The sequence below is a fragment of the Ranitomeya imitator genome, chromosome 2, assembly GCF_032444005.1.
Source record: "Ranitomeya imitator isolate aRanImi1 chromosome 2, aRanImi1.pri, whole genome shotgun sequence".
Classification (NCBI taxonomy): domain Eukaryota; kingdom Metazoa; phylum Chordata; class Amphibia; order Anura; family Dendrobatidae; genus Ranitomeya; species Ranitomeya imitator.
The window spans coordinates 812702332-812720259 of NC_091283.1; the positions used below are offsets into that span (position 1 = coordinate 812702332).

At 45.1% G+C, this 17928-nt stretch overlaps 1 protein-coding gene across 1 annotated transcript in view; it reads right to left on the reverse strand.

The window, feature by feature from the left end:
- CHST15 (carbohydrate sulfotransferase 15) overlaps nucleotides 1-4211 on the reverse strand; it is a 53290-nt gene extending 49079 nt beyond the window's left edge. Inside the window, exon 1 of the mRNA XM_069753874.1 lies at nucleotides 4073-4211. The gene's annotated coding sequence lies outside the window, so the exon portion shown is untranslated. The remainder of the gene's footprint in view (nucleotides 1-4072) is intronic.
- Nucleotides 4212-17928: the final 13717 nt, after the last annotated feature.

The window sequence follows — 17928 nt, forward strand, 5'->3', positions numbered from 1 at the left end:
AGCATAGCACCCCGATATAGCATAGCACCCCGATATAGCATAGCACCCCGATATAGCATAGCCCCTGATATAGCCTAGCATTCCGATATAGCATAGCAACCCGATCTAGCATAGCGCCACGAATACAGCATAGCCCCGAATATAGCATAGCACCCTGATATAGCATAGCACCCCGATATAGCATAGCCCCAAATATAGCATAGCACCCCGATCTACCATAGCCCCGAATATTGCATAGCACCCCGATATAACATAGCACCCTGATCTACCATAGCCCCTGATATAGCATAGCATTCCGATATAGCATAGCACCTCGATCTATCATAGCCCCCGATATAGCATAGCACCCCGATATAGCATAGCACCCCGATATAGCATAGCACCCTGTATTGCCAAGTTTTTAACACTAAGGTTCGGATACGGCTTTAAAGAAGGCTACTATTTGCGATATAATGCAATTTTATTTCAAAGTACAAAATTAAAGGAGAGACCTGGTCGTTGCAGTATAGCGCTCTGCCACTAAGGGGAGTGATGGTACGTCTGATGGCACTAAGGAGTTCTCCTGACCAGGTATCACCAGAACACATTACACTTCACACTCCGGCCACTAGGGGGAGAAAAAGGCTTTATTTATTGGGCCACTCCTCACACTGGTAAAACTAGGGGCTGGGGAGGAAGTTAGTCAGAAGCTGACTGGGTTGGAACCAGGCAACATCCCGTGGCAGGGGGTGTTGCAGGTGGAAGGCACAGGGGGTCCCTGTCAGGCGTGGGAACCTGGCAGGTGCCTAGCGAACAGAACAGAACGTAACGGAACCGCGCCTGCACACCCTGCGGCGGTATCCAGGAGAGAGACACGAAGGGAAGGATATTGTGGAAACGTGGAAACGAGATCAGCACAAAGGAGAGCCAGTAAGAGTCGTGCCGAGAGAGACAGGCAACATCTTACTGAGGCGCGTAGTCGGTGGCCGGAACACCGTAGGAGTAACTGACTTCAGGCCTTACTTCAAATTCCGCTGGACAGTTAATCATACTGTAGGTTACATAGTTACATAGTTATTAAGGTTGAAGGAAGACTATATGTCCATCTAGTTCAACCCATAGCCTAACCTAACAGGTTGGCTGTCTACCTTCTACACCTACGAAGACATAGGGGGCAACATTGATAGAGGGGCGTCTCTAGGGTCCCGGAAGACCTACAAGCCTTCCCATCAAACGGGTGGCGTCCTAGCCATAACATATCTGGGGGACGTTAGAAACTAGCAACATCTGGAACCAAAGAACGAGAGAGAGAGAGCTGTAGAGAACGAACGAACGAGAACAGCAGTTGTGAGGACTATTCCGAATGCTCAGCAGGGTAGGACTACAACACACAGGCGCTATTGGTAGGCAACGATTTTCATCTGCGAGGGAAACTCTGGATGTGCCCATCGGACCGGCCGGTCTCTGATAGCCCTGTTAAGTGTGCTCTGGATTGAGGATCCTGAAGTCTTCAGTAAAGAGGTAAAGAGACTGCAACCTTGTGTCCTCGTTATTGCCTGCACTTCACACCATCACCATCCACCTTACTGGGAAGCCCTGGGGACATACTTCACCTGTGGGAAGGTACACCATCCAGCTGCCATTCCATCACCCCAGCGGACCCCACAGCAGCGTCGGTCACCCTGACCGAACACCACAGGTGGCATCACGAATCCCTGACAGACTGTACCAAAACCTTTATTGGACGCCCCTTAGCAGGGTCACGACCGGGTCTAGCCACCGTGACAAACGCAGAACCGAGCAGAAAGGACCGGTACCGAGTGACTTGTGGCCCTGTGTCTGGGGGCGCTCCACGTACACCTTTGTATATTTTAAGATACAAAGTACATACAGTATAAGGATTAAATTCATATAATGATTAAGTACACATACTCACATCATCCGTCACCAAGGAGCTTTTAAACATCATCCGTCTGGAAAATCAGAGAAGCAAACACCAAGACAGAGAACCCCTGGAAAATTCACAACACTGCACGGGCGTCCCCAATTATGCAGGTATCAAACACTGTACACATGTAAGTACAGGGACACCAGTTTATGCTTCTCTCATCATGTTTCTCTGGTCTTAGGGTACGTTCACATTAGCGTTTTGCGGGGCTGCGTCGGGCGCAGCCGCGGCGACGCATGCGTCATGCGCCCCTATATTTAACATGGGGGCGCATGGACATGCGTTGTCTTGCGTTTTGTGACGCATGCGTCTTTTTTGGCGCAAGCGTCAGGGCGCAGAGGACGCAGCAAGTTGCATTTTTTTGCGTCCAAAATCATGCCAAAAAAGGACGCATGCGTCACAAAACAATGCGTTTTGCATGCGTTTTTGTTTGCGTTGCCGACGCAGCCCCGCACAACACAAATGTGAACGTAGCATTATATAGTGATTAGCACTATGTTTCATTTGGTTTCAGCCTGCCCTTCAAGTGGCCAGCTTTCAAGATAAGAGGAGACCAAGATATCAGTCATACATCAGACAATGGGCCATAAACCCATAGATACATAAAAGCCCACAAGGGTGAGATAAACCCACCACAGACAGAGGTTAAATAAACCTTGTTTTACAATAACAAACAAACTTAAAACTGTTTGTAAACTCAACGGTCTTCAGACCAGAAATAAACAGCTCTCAAGATTGTGTCACAATGAGCATTGTCTGTCTGTAAATGTATAGCAAGAAATGCTGCTCTGTAATGGTCTGTATGCGTTCAGTACATTTCAAAATGGACTCAAAATAGCCCTTTTTATATTCACATTACACACCCCAATATACCATAGCCCCCGATATAGCATAGCCCCCCGATATAGCATAGCCCCCCGATATAGCATAGCCCCCCGATATACCATAGCCCCCCGATATACCATAGCACCTTGATCTAGCCTGAAGGAAAATACAGAGCCCTATGGATACATGTGACGTGGTCCTAGAATATACAGCAAAAATAGGGTCCTACACATCGATACCTGCGAATAAAAACAGGACATGGACAACCTCAAAAAAAGCCCTAGGCACACGGTCATCATAACCAGGGGTCTCCAGCCAGCAGAACGTCACTCACTGCAGGGGGCTCAGCTCCGGGCACTACATGACGCCCCTACAGAAGGCTTCATTCACACATATGTGGTTAGTTGCAAATATTCCCACCACTGTCCCAATAATCCTAAATAGGGATAGGGCTTACTGCAGCAGGGATTTCCAGGGGGCACAGACCCTCACGAACGATGATGACTTCTGCTACTCACCTGACAAACGACTCATAGCACGGACAACAAGTGACGCCGTCCTCTGTGGTGGGACGCTGCTGACCCCGCACATCAGCTGCTGACCCCGCACATCAGCTGCTGACCCCGCACATCAGCTGCTGACCCCGCACATCAGGTGACACATATACAGTAATGAATGAGCCTGGCCCTGAACCAGGGCTGAAGATGAGGGTCCTAGGCTGATACCAGACCCACCTCCCCACACAACCTCCTATAATGCACACACAACTACAGTGCATAATAAATCAGAAATATCAGACCCCGATACATGGCAGATTATCGGACAATCCGGATTATCAGATGAATAAGGAAACATTCTTGATGATGATGTTTGGAACATGAGGGCGATATGGAAGTAATGTAAATAAACCCCAGCAAAATACTAATAAAATGCATTCATAAGGGCGACGTTCACATGCTGCGGTGCAATAAAACGGATCCGTTTTTACTGCGATTTCCAAAAAGTGCAAAAAAGCCAAAACAAAATGCAACATGCAAATGCATCTAAAGCATTCAGCTAAGGGGGATCTCTGCTCAGTCCTCAGGACCGGTCCAGGTGATTCTGATGTTCTGGTCCATCAGATGCCGGATTACAGGACTGGAGAGCGGATTCTGCAGCCTGGCTCCTGTGCAGACCGCTGAGCTCTGCACAGTGCACGGTGTAGCAGAAGCAGAGCCCTCCACTGAGCACAGTACACAGCAGCAATGCTCTGGGAAGTTGTGAGCACGTAATATACAGCAGACCACCCCCTTAATCCCCCCAACCACAGACACAAGTTACCTGTGAGAGCATCTCCCCCTGCTTCATGCGATAATAAATGCTTCCACACCCTGGTGCCGGCACAGAGGAGGCAGAGAGGAGGCAGAGGAGCAGCTGCATCCCGGCATCTGCCCGGCTATAGCTGCCCCTGGAATAAAGCAGCAGACCACGCCCACCGCACGTCAATCAGGACCAGCCCTCCCCGCTACTACAGCTACCGTAATGCACGCAAGCCCTACCGTAATGGACGCAGTAGCCGCGCAGAGTGGGCTGCAGAGGGGGCGCTGCTTATCTGCAGGAAGGTGAGGACTTCATTCTGGGGAACTAATGATGAACAGCATGAAGAAAGAGCCCTCAGACTGTACTGCTGAGCAAGGAGTCATGCTGGTATGTTCACACAGAGTTATTTAAAAAAAATGATTTTGGAGTAGATTCTGCTGAAAATCCACAATAGAAACTTCTTTAAATGCTGTATGAATAAGCTTCCTATTAATATCGATCGGAAAACATGTCAGGGTGTGTGCACACGGCGACTTTTTCAGTGCCCATAAAGATAATATAATATCCTGTAATGCCAAAACTTTGCTATGCACAGGCTCCATCTTATGTCACTTATAAGCAACATGGTCATTCTTGGGGCGGCTTCTGCTTGGAATGGAAAGCTCCTGCTTGAAACAGAAGGCTCCTGCTTGAAACAGAAGGCTCCTGCTTGGAACGGAATGCTCCTGCTTGGAAAGGAAGGCTCCTCCTTGAAACGGAAGGCACCTGCTTGGAATGGAAGGCTCCTGCTTGGAAAGGAAGGCTCCTGCTTGAAACGGAAGGCACCTGCTTGGAATGGAAGGCTCCTGCTTGGAACGGAAGGCTCCTGCTTGGAACAGAAGGATCCTGCTTGAAACGGAAGGCTCCTGCTTGAAACGGAAGGCTCCTGCTTGAAACGGAAGGCTCCTGCTTGGAATGGAAGGCTCCTGCTTGGAACGGAAGGCTCCTGCTTGGAACAGAAGGATCCTGCTTGAAACAGAAGGCTCCTGCTTGAAACAGAAGGCTCCTGCTTGAAACGGAAGGCTCCTGCTAGAAACAGAAGGCTCCTGCTTGAAACGGAAGGCTCCTGCTTGGAATGGAAGGCTCCTGCTTGGAACGGAAGGCTCGTGCCTGGAACAGAAGGCTCCTGCTTATAACAGAAGGCTCCTGCTTGAAAGAGAAGGCTCCTGCTTGGAATGGAAGGATTCTGCATGGAACGGAAAGGCTCTACTTGGAACGGAAGGCTTCTGCTTGTCAGGGAAGGCTCCTGCTTGGAACGAAAGGCTCGTGCTTGGAATGGAAGGCTTCTGCTTGTAAGGGAAGACTATTGCTTAGAACGAAAAGCTCTTGCTTGGAATGTACGGTTTCTCCTTTTAACGGAAGGCTTTTCCATTTGAACAGAAGGCTCCTGCTTGGAACGGGGGTTTTGATTGGAACGGAAGGCTCTTGCTTGCAACAGAAGGCTCCTCCTGGTTGGAATGGAAGGCTCCTGCTTGGAACGAAAAGCTTCTGCTTGGAACAGAAGATGCCTGCTGTCTATACTGCACAGCAAAGCCTACTGCAAAGGCATTTCACTTAAGAGGCTTCACCTGGGAAAACTTGGTGACATGTAAAAGACACCGTGTCCAACTAGCCTTTAATGGACGGGGTGCTCTTTATTGTCAGGATATGTTCACACAGAGTTTTTTTTAGGTTGATTCTTTTTTTATGCCCTAGTAAAAAAAAAAATTGTGCCCACAACAATTCTTAGCCGCCATGTTTTCCCAGGTGAATCCACTTCATGAAAACGCTGGCTGTCATTTCCCTGAAGTGGCTTCGGCTGCGGCCCATTGTTCTTGTGACTGCTCAGTCGCCACATCCGGTTTCACCCTATACTGTTAAATATAAGAAGCGGGCGGATTCCAAGGGGAAGCAATTCAAAGAATGAGCATGTGGTCTCTTTTAACCACTACAGGGTTTCTGACGGTGTGACATACAGTGGTGTTCAAAAGTCCTGCATAGGCGTGAAGAAAACTATATGTTTCATACTTCTGCATCTCTACAGTGAAACTGGTGGAACAGATATGTTTTTGTAATCCCTCATTGTATGCCATACTCATTTTTGAATGTCCCAAGTGTATAAATTGTTATGGTATGTGCATTTTTGATAATTTTTTTACAGCATAACCATACCTACACTAGTACAGTGTGTAGAATGGTGAACAGGTTTCTAAGTTCACTAACTTCCAATGCAAGTTCACACAGACTTAAATTTTACTTTTTAAGATTTATTATTTTTTATTTAATTCAGAGTGTTGAGCAGAAGGCAGCATTTTCTTATTAAGGATTTCTATGTATTTTTTTGCATTAACCATACCCTCCACAATATGAAGCCTTCCATTGGCTGCCATACAGCCCCAGACCATTACTTTCATAGGATGTTTCACAGAGGAGCTCAAACACTCGGGCTTGTACTCTTCATGTGGGAACCTTCTCACATAAGACTTGCCATCATTTCCTAAAATGCAAAAAGTGCTTTCATCACTAAATAGCACTTTTTCCCACTCCTCCTTCCTCCATTTTAACTATTTCAATGCCCACAGTTTTCGCCTTTGTATGGCTGTCATCAATGGCTTCTTTCGGGCCTTGCACCCTCTCAATCCTGCTTCCAAACATCTCTTCCTAACAGTTGATGTTGCTACCTCAATATTGCACTTTTCTTACCATTCTCGCAGAAGCTGAGGAGAGGTGAGCTTTCGATTGGCGAGGGATGTTCTTATCAGTACTCTATCCTCCCTTTTAGTTGACTTTCTGGGCCGACCAGATCTGGGCCTGTCCTGGGTGATTCCAAGCTGCTTATGTTTCTGCAAAATTCTTACGACTGTACTCTGATTACAGCCGACCTTCCTTGCGATCTGGGGGCCAGTATAACCCTCTTCATGTAGCACCACAACTCGCACATGATCCTCCGCTGACAAAAATCTGAAGGCTCCCATCATAAAGCTCTACAGTATGATTCACTAGATAGATCAACAGATAAAACAAACAAACAAAGCAGCAGATGTGATGCAATGTAATGCAATGTGATTGGCTGCCATATCCCGGTTATGATGGTCACAAGAACCTCATCTGTGATTGGCTAATTTTGGATCTGAAGCTGTACAATGTTTAGTTCTGCTTTCAATTCCCATATTGTTGCAATAATTTCAGGCAAAACTGCTTCAAAAGCTAAAAATATTACAGGGAAAGAATGCAAAATTGTATTCTGAACAAAACCATATATAATATGTCATATTAGCATCGAAAATATTCGACAGAAAACGTTTAAAACTTGAAAAATCAATCAATTTATCCTATGCAGGACTTTTGAACACCACTGTATGACTGAACATGGTTATTTTATGGGGCGCTTTTGCAGCACTTTATCAGATGGATTCTGAGTGGAATCCACCTGAGAAAGACGTGGTGTGCACGCAGCCTTAGGCCTCATTCTGACGTCCGCGATGCACGTACGTGTTGTACACGGATACAGCACATAACCATTATAATCTTAGGCGCTGTTCACATGTCTGTTTTTTTCCTGGCAGCATGGAAGAAAAGGGCCAAAATAAATCTATGGGTCTATGAAGAACACGTACAGTACACGGATGGCGTCCGTGCAACAGAGACAGCTCCTCATTATTCAGTCATTAGAATCAAGTAGGCCCGATCCAACCTATCGAGCCTTTGTTTCCAGGGAGACGAGTGCCACCAGAGGGGTCTAGCAGCTTCTTCTCCCCCTCCCCTGAACAGCTGATAGCTGACAGTCGGGAAGATAGCTGTGTGATGGCTCTGTATGACAGATGTAAATTTATAGACAGGAATAGGGAGAGAGTCAAGGCCGGCCATACACACACACACTAGATCAATGTCAGCTCAGTCTGACAATTTCAGCAGGAATGGACGACCATTTTATGTGTATACGAAGCCCCCCAACTCTCACATTACATCAGCTTTTTGGAGAGAAAATAATCGGGCAGCTGGATATCAGCATGCCCAATCCTTCTGTCTTTAGGGACGTAAGCCATGCCCAGAGGGGCTCGGGCCCAGCGTGCAGGTGCCTGCTTCCTGACTGTTCCAGATTTGGGGGCAGCCTCAGGAGGTCGAAGGCATGCTCCCTCTTTATGTGTCTGCATCTTTAGGATGCAGATACAGGTGAAGAGGGAGCCGTTAGCTGCTTGTAGGGCATCAAACTGTGTGTCATGGGCACTGTGGGGGCAACATTATTTGTGAAGGAGAACTATGGGGGCATCATCCTGAGTGGGGGTCACTGAAGGGGTATGATTCTGTGTATGTTGGGCACTGTGGGGACATCATAATATTTAAAGGGGACCTGTTATAACCAAGAAAAGCCACATCTGGTCATACATGGCGTCAATCAAATGGTCACTTATGTAAAGCATAGACAGCACTGGTCTGCTAGATGTGGCCATGTACATTACGGTGGCTCAGTGGTTAGTACTGCAGCCTTACATAACTGGGGTCCTGGGTTCAAAGGACAACATCTGCAAGGAGTTTGTATGTTCTCTCCGTGTTTGTGTGGGTTTCCTCCTGATTCTCCGGCTTCCTCCCATACTTCAAACACATACTGATAGGGAATGTAGATTGCGAGCCCCGATGGGAACAGTGAAGATAATGTATGTAATGCTATGTGGAATTAATGGCGTTATGTAAATGAGTAAAATAAATAAATAAAAATAAACTTGTTCATTCCTGTCATGGCAGATGTTCTCAGCAGCTTATTCCCACCTTCCTATAAAGAGATCATATATGCTTGGCTGAGTGTGTGTTTGTATGGGGTGGGGGTCCGCAGCGACGGGCAGCTTTCCATAAGGGCTCTCTGGTCTGGCTCATATTGCATGAAAGCTCATTATTACATAAGGATGTCAGAGAGAAGGTCCCTGCTCAAAAGCAAACGAGTCACACGCCATCATGTGCACGTCTTTGTGCTGCTATCACGTGTGTACGGATCCTTTGTTGTGACTTTTTAATATGAAAAGGATCGTGATCATTAAATGTTAAGGATAAAATGACAATAAACAAAACCTTGTAAGGCTGAACACCCTAATCTGAGACCGGCACATCAGCCTCACATTTATACTTTTAACATATCAGAACACCCTTTATCATTAACTTTTACTCTCGAACATTATAACTAAGGGACATGATAACTGTTGCTGAATATTCCAGTTTTGACGACCCCCTAGAATCCGTTCAGTACTGATTTTCCTGCTTTAAAGTCTAACCCTACTTTAAAATTTAGGGTGCGTGTAGTGAACCCCAACTATCTTATTCCTTTGTCACCCAGAGGTCAAGGAAGCTAAGATCTGCGGAGGTTCCCACACTGCAGTGCTCCTCTGAGGCTATGTTCACACTTTGCGTTTTTGGTGCAGTTTTTTTTTCTGCAGGCAAAACCTGCTCTTTTGGTAGGTTTTGCTTAGTTTTTGTTGCGTTTTTTGTCATGGAATATTTCTCTCTTGCGCATGCTGATAAAGTTTAGTGCACTAAAAAAATCTGATTTTACTTCATCAGGTTTTAGCACCAAAAAGCCGGCAAAAACCGTCACCTGCTTTTTTTGCAGCGTTTTGTGCAGCATTTTTTTGGTGAAAAATGCTGAAGAAAACACTGAAAGCAATGACATGCTGCATGTTGCAAAACCAAGGCATTTCACAAGATACTCAGGACAAAAAATCAAGCTGTGTGCATGAGGTTTCTGAAATCTCATAGACTTTGCTGAATTGTAAAATTTGCATTTAAAAAATGCTGAAAAAACATGTGAGCATAGCCTAACTGTGCTTGTACCTTCCCCTAAAATTTTACTTTTGCCCCCTTTATTTTGTTTGATTGTTGTTCTTCTGTTACATTGTTATTTAGTTATATTCATAGTCTGGCATAGAGAGCCACCAAGGAAGTGTGTCACCCATGATGAGCCCATAGGACAAGCGTTTGCCTTTTATTTCATATACAATACGGAGGACAGCATCTGTTGTTTCTGCAGAATGTGTCTTTATACGTGTCCTGCTTTAGAAAAAGGCTCAGCTTCTAATCCTGCTGACCAGCAGCGACAAGACACTGCCAAGAAAGGCATTTTTTGCAAAATCTGCACAATGGCCAAGAAAGAATTTCCCTGATGTATAATTAATGTCTATATACATAGCAATTTATGGATTCATGAAATAATTAGCATTTCCTTCACATAAATTTACTATTCTGTGTTACTTTAGCCATTTATCATCTTCAGGATAACAGAAAAGATCTTCTTCATGCTCAGTAACACTCTGGAATCTGCTTTCTTTCCCTTTCCTACATAGTCCGTACCACCATGGTATGATGTACCATACTGACTGTATATATATATACATATATATATATATATGTGTGTGTGTGTGTGTGTACACACTGGTCAATATAATAAAGAGAACACTTAAGCAACACAATGTATCGCCAAGTCAATCACACCTCTGTGATATCAACCTGTCCAGTTATGAAGCGACACTAATTGTGAATTAATTTCTCCTGTTGTGCAAATGGAACAGACAACAGGTAAAAATGATCAGCAATTAGCAAGACAACCCCTATAATGGAGTGGTTCTGCAGGGACGACCATAGACCATGTCTCTGTTCTCATCTTTTTGGCTGGTGTTTTGGTCACTTTTGCTATTTTGTCATTGTTCACATCCCTAGAGCTACTGAACAGTAGCATGAGGTGGTGTCTACAACCCACAGAAGTTGCTCAGGTAGTGCAGGTCATCCAGGATGGCACACCCATGTGAGCTGTCACAAGAAGGGTAGCTGTGTCTGTCAGCACAGTGTCCAGAGCATGGAGCAGATACCAGGAGACAGACAAGTACACCAAAAGACATGGAGGGGGCTATAGGAGGGCAACAACCCAGCAGCAGGACCGCTACCTTCTTCTATGTGCAAGGAGGAAGGGAAGGAGCAGTGCCAGAGCCGTGCAAAATGATTTCCAGCAGGCCACCAACATTCATGTGTCTGCTCAAACTGTCAGAAACAGACTCCATGAGGGAGGTATGAGGGCCCGACATCCACATGGTGGGTGTTGTGCTTACAGCTCAACACCATTCAGGGCGATTGGTATTAGCAGAGAATACCAAGATTGGCAAATTCGCCACTGGCGCCCTGTGCTCTTCACAGATGAGAGCAGGTTCACCCTGAGCACATGTGACAGACGTGACAGAGTCTGGAGACGCCATGGAGAGCGATGTGCTGCCTGCAACATCCTCCACCATGACCAGTTTAGCAGTGGGTCAGTGATGATTTGGGGAGGCATTTCTTTGGAGGGCCGCACAGCCCTCCATGTGCTCGCCAAAGGTAGCCTGACTGCCATTAAGTACCAGGATGAGATCCTCAGATCCATTGTGAGACCATATGCTGGTGCAGTGGGCCCTAGGTTCCTGATGACACATGACTATGTTAGGCCTCATGTGGCTGAAATGTTTCAGCAGTTCCTGCATGATGAATGCATTGACGCTATGGACTGGCCCGCCTGTTCCCCAGACCTGAATCCAATCGATCACATCTGGGACATCATGTTTTGTTCCATCCACCAATGCCGCACTGCACCACAGACTGTCCAGGAGTTGACTGATGCTTTAATCCAGGTCTGAGAGGACATCCCTTGGGAGAACATCTGCTGTCAAATCAGGACCATGCCCAGATGTTGTAGGGAGGTCATACAGGCACATGGGGGCCACACACACTGCTGAGCATCATCATATTTGTCTTGAGGTATTTCCACTGAAGTTGGATCAGCCTGTAACTTCATTTTCCACTTTGATTTTGAGCATCATTCCAAATCCAGACCTCCATGGGATATTCATTGTGATTTACATTGATCATTTTTATGTTTTATTGTTCTCAACACATTCCACTATGCAATGAATAAAGATTTGCAACTGGAATTTTTCATTCACTATTATCTAGGATGTGGTATTTTAGTGTTCTCTTTATTTTTTGAGCAGTGTGTATATACACATCACCGGGTAAAGGTTTTAGGCAGGTGTTGAAATAATGCTGTAACGTAAGAATGTTTTAAAAAAAATGGAAGTATTAATAGTTAATATTTATCTACTAGTAAAATGCAAAAAGAATCAGCAAGAGAGAAATCTAAACCCCATTAATATTTGGTGTGACCGCCCTCTGCCTTCAAAATAGCATCAGTTCTTCTAGGTACTTGTACACAGTTTTTGGAGGAACTCAGCAGGGAGGTTGTTTCAAACATCTAGGAGAACTAATGTAGATCATCTATGGATGTCGGCTTGCACAGATCCCACACAGACTTGATGATGTTGATATCAGAGCCATATCAAGGCCATATCATCACTTAAAAGAGTCTTTGTTTTTATGTTAAATTTGGTTCTTAATGAGATTGTAATTCTGCATTAAAAAAAAAATTGGAACCAACCAAACTCATCCTTGAGGTACTGCATGGTTGATAAGTATGTAACTGCCTGTATTTCTCACCATTAAGGCCACCTTTAATTCTGACCAAGTCCTCAACTCCATTTGCTGAAATGCAGCCCAAAACTTACAAGGAGCCTCCACCATGCTTCACTGCTGCCTGCACACACTCATTATTGTACATTTCACATTTTGCCTCATACGAACCAGAGCACCTGCTGTTATTTTCCCTTTGTTTTCATGCATAGTTAAGTCGCTTGTCCTTGTTTCCATGTCAAATATATGGCTTTTTGGCCCCATTCTATCCATGAAGACCACTTCTGGCCAGACTTTTCAGAACATTAGATGGATGTCCTGTAGCTGGTCCCACTGGTTTCTGACCTTTCTGAGCTGATGACAGAGCTGGATATGTTTAAATTTTGAAGGAAATTAAGCATGACGCGTCTTTCATCTGCTAAACTAAGTTTCCAAAAAAAAAACAAAACAGAAATTTTGCATTGTTATTACGCCCCAATCTTTGTGTTGCAGTTTCCGCATTTTCAGCCAGAAGAATACTCCATTACAATAAATCAGAACACCGAAACGTCCTATTTGTGACTATGCTGTTTCCAAATCTAAACCAAAAGCACGTGGGTTCATGCTTCGTAAAATCCCTGCACATTAAATTACTCGCAGATATGAGCCTGTTAATCTTCTTACAGAAGCGTCTAACAGGAAGCTTTGCGCTTCCCCCTCGCATGTGCTCCTGATATATTACACTGATCTTACTTACATAATGCCAGGCAGAAAGATAATCTCAAATTCCGCTTCATGTGTTCACATTGGGGTCCCACACCTATGTTTAATGTATTGCATTTTTTTAGTTATTTTTTTTTATTATTTTGGGGGACGGAAGTCAAAAATTCTTGCAGAGAAATGGTAGCTGTAGGTCATAAGGTACACTCTAACGCATTCCAAACAGGTTTTATTTTAGTCCGAACTCACACTTTTGATGCATATTTTTGGGTTCTATATAAAAACATTTTTTTTTATTATAGGCTTCTCTATAGGAAGAGTTAAATGGAATGTCGTCACGGAATGTCCTATTATTTAATTTAGTTTTTTATGTTCTATGTAGTTTTTAAAACTTTTTTACAATGCTTTTTTTTTTAGATCTGATGTCACTATCTAACTAAATGATTTAAAAAAAATGATCTTGCAATATTCTCCTTGGCCACTAGGTCTAATATTAGACTCCTGATGAGCACATGAACATCCGCAGTGATAGACTGACCCTGCCGAATTATTGTGTTGAATTATATAAAGGGTTATTCCCTTATAAAATAAAGGGAATTTATTATAACCTTATCCTATGGATTGATGATCACTGTGGGTCTGTCCGACTGCTGGGATGCCCAACGATCCCAAGAACGGGCCTTTGTCTGTCAGGCTGCTGAGTGCAGCATTTGCCTATTTTTTGCCATTCCCTTAGAAAATGAATGCGGAAATCGAGTAACCTTTTAGTGAGCATGGCAAAATAATTGTGAAGGTAGAAGAAAAAGATAAGTTGTGACATTACCTATTGTGAATGGTGGACCTTGTGTTATCTGTCATTGTAATTCTTTTTGTCTGTGACGATAATGTGACTGCTGAAAAGTCTTCTGTGTAGAAGAGGAAGTGTGAGTCTAGTATAAGGCTTAGTGGCAGTGTGAAGATTGCAAGCTGTCTAATTTCTTAATAACATACTTTAACATAAAAAGCCATATAAAATTAAGCAAAGTAACACAAAATGAAAGATTTTGCGAAAACACTGTGAACCTTCCCTCCCATTAGCGCGGCTTTGGCCCTTCCTGGGGCTGTGCAGCGGCGCCTCCTTTAGCACCGATCCTCTTCTTCTCAAAAGGGACCATCATAACTTGTATGTTGCTCCATTCTTAAAAGGGGCAAACGTCCCTTAACATGCGCCTGCTTCTCAACGTTCACAGATATATGGCAGCAAAATCTGACTGGTTAGTGGTGGAAAACTTTAAAAATGGGATTAACTGGGACAATGGAAAAAATGCAAATCCAGTGCAAGGAGCAGATGTGTGTGAGTCATGTCTCAGTCACAGCGCTCAAAGTCAAGGTGCAGATGTGATCTTACAGAACATGGAGAGTAACGCCAACCAGTCATTTTCTTCAGTCTCGGTTGCTCCAATTAGGGAACAGTCGGTATTGTTCTTTTATAGAAAATGGACACCCTACTTGCCAGATTTAAAAATCTTAAATCCCTGGTGATCTAGGGTAGTAAATTGAATATTCCCTAGAGGATCAAGGAAGTGAATGGGTCAATGGTAAATTTCAGCTAAAATCAGATCTGTCTGTCTGTGGCTGCACATCACATCTGTGCAAGGGTGACTTTCCCCTCTATGGGTATGTTCACACCTTAAGGGCAGTCTCACACGTCCAGATAATTCCGGTACCGGAAAAAATCGGTACCGGAATTATCCGTGTCCGTGTGCCCCTACGTTTTTGTGGCACATCAGTGTGGCACACGTGTGTCGCCCGTGTGCCCACTGGGCACCACACGCACCGTGCTGGGTACCACACGTACCAGCATCTGGTGCTGAAGCCGCGATTCATATCTTCCCTGCAGCAGCGTTTGACTTTAATGGGTCCGTGTAATACGTGCGCTCCCATGAACACTGACATGTCTCCGTGTTTGGCAGGAGAAGATGCGGTCACGTGGGGCCGCCGATTACAGTCATGAATATGCGGCTCCACCCCTATGGGAGGTGGAGCCGCATATTCATTACTGTAAATGAGCGGCCCCACGTGACCGCATACAGGAGAAGATGCGGCCAGGAGAGGAAGCAGCGCCGGCGAGGGAGCGAGCCGGGTGAGTATTTTCAGAACAGCGGGGGGGGGGGGGGGGAGGGCACGCAGGGGGTGGAAGGGCGGGGGGCACATAGATCCTTATTTTAAACACACTTATTCATATCTTCTCTACAGCAAACGCTGCTGCAGAGAAGATATGAATGGCGGATTCAGCACCAGTGGGGGGGACAGCGCTTACTGTAGCGCTGTCTCCTGCACGGCACACGGACTGCACACGGACAACGTCCGTGTGCGGTACGTTCTTTACCCAGACCCATTGACTTTAATGGGTCCGTGTAATATGTGCGCTCCCACGAACACTGACATGTCTCCGTGTTTGGCACACGGAGACACGGTCTGCAAAAAATCAATGACATCTGAACAGATGCATTGATTTTTATGTGTCTATGTGTGTCAGTGGCTCCGGTACGTGAGGAAACTGTCACCTCACGTACCGGAGCCACTAACGTGTGAAACCGCCCTAAGGCTATGTGCCCACGTTGCAGATTCGTGTGCAGATTTTTCCGCACCGTTTTTGAAAAATCCGCAGGTAAAACACACTGCGTTTTACTCGCGGATTTACCGCGGTTTTACACCTGCGGATTCCTATAGAGGAGCAGGTGTAAAACGCTGCGGAATCTGCACAAAGAATTGACATGCTGCTTAAAATACAATGCAGCATTTCTGCGCAGTATTTTCCGCACCATGGGCACAGCGGATTTGGTTTTCCATAGGTTTACATGGTACTGTAAACCGCATGGAAAACTGCTGGGAATCCGCAGCGTCAAATCCGCAGCGGATCCGCAGGCAAATCCGCACCGTGTGCACATAACCTAAGTATTTGGTGTGGAAATTTCTGTATCTCTTGGCAGGAAGAACGTAGCTTAAAATAGGTTTATTTTTTACCAAAAAATGTTATTTGCATTTTTGGTGCAGATTTTTCCCCATTCATTAGGGTAAGTTCACACTTGGCATTTTTCCTTTTTTCTTGGTAGGAAAGAAGCTGCAGAAAGAATACATTTTTTCCCTGGGTTTTCTTGGCGTTTCTGCTGCGTTTTTGGCATTCTAGATTTGTCTCTTGTGCATGCTGATAAAGTTTAGCGTTGAAAAGTCTATTCTATAGAATCAGGTTTTGGCACAAAAAGCACAGCAAAACTTGATACATGCGTTCATTTCAATGGGTGAAAAACGATGAAAAAAACGTTGAAAGAAGTGACATGCTGTAATAAAATAAAAGAAACAATGTGTGCATGATATTTCTGAAATCTCATAGACATAGCTGGTACTGTAAAAAGCAGCTGAAAATTTGCATTAAAAAAAGCTGCAAGAACGCCTAGTGCGAACTCAGCCTTAGTCTGGGTGAAATCTTTATTGCTGAACAAAGTGACATGCTGCAGATTAATCTGCAACAAATCTGCAAGTCACAAATAAGCAATGTGTGCAGGAGACATCGGGATTCTCATTCACTTTGTTGCCATCCGGATTGTGACAAATCTGCGTAGTATAGCAAAAACGCAACAAATCTGCAACATGTGCACAAGCCCTTAGTGTTACCTAGTATAACTAGGGATCAAGTGTTATATTAGAAAGCAGCGTGAATGTTACACGACCATAGTGTAAAACTGAAGGACCAAACTAACAATTACCGTGGGTGGATTTCCATAGTGAGCGCACAGCACGGCCCGGGGATTGCATTCCCACATAATGAGCGGGTTGGTCCCCACTTCCCGGGGTGTCAGCGGTCTCGCTCCTCATTCACAACCACTGAATGGTTTCAGGATTCCAGAACGATGGTGTCACACATGAAATCAGGATGAGACTTTTCTTTTTTTTAAGAACGCGACTTTTAATGCAAAGCTTTTTCCACACGGATGCAATTAGAGACTACATACGGATCGTTCATTTTCAAAAGTCGCCGACTTTTGGCAAAGTCGGGTTTCATGAAACCCGACCCGATCCCTGTGTGGGGTCGGCCATGCGGTACGCGACTTTCGCGCCAAAGTCGCGTTTCGTATGACGCGCTTGGCGCCATTTTTTTCAGCCAATGAAGGGGCGTGGGCAGAGTGATGACATAGGTCTTAGGGGCGCCATGTTGTCGCTTGTGCGCTGTAGCGATTTGCACTGTGTAACACCAGCTTTGAGAGAGAAAGAGAGAGAAGAAGAAGAAGAAGAAGAAGAAGAAGAAGAAGGAGGAGGAGGAGGAGGAGGAGGAGGAGGAGGAGGAGGAGGAAGAAGAAGAAGAAGAAGAATCCCATTGCCTTTGCATTGGGTTTCGTGTTTCGGTCGATCCTCGACTTTTCGCCATAATCGGCCGATTTCACTCGACGTTTGAGATAGTCGGGTTTCGCGAAACCCGGCTCGACCCTAAAAAAGTCAAGGTCGCTCAACCCTAATCCTGATCACTTATCGTGTGCTTGAAAGGAAAAAAAAATCTGGACCTGTTAGTTTTCTAGTTTTGTCTTTTTCTATATTAGATGCCTTTGTCCCCATAACTCCTCATCTGGTACCACCCTCTAAAGATTAGGGCCCCTTTCCACTTGCGAGGAAAACGGACAAGTGCAATCCGATAAAAAATCGGAAAAATG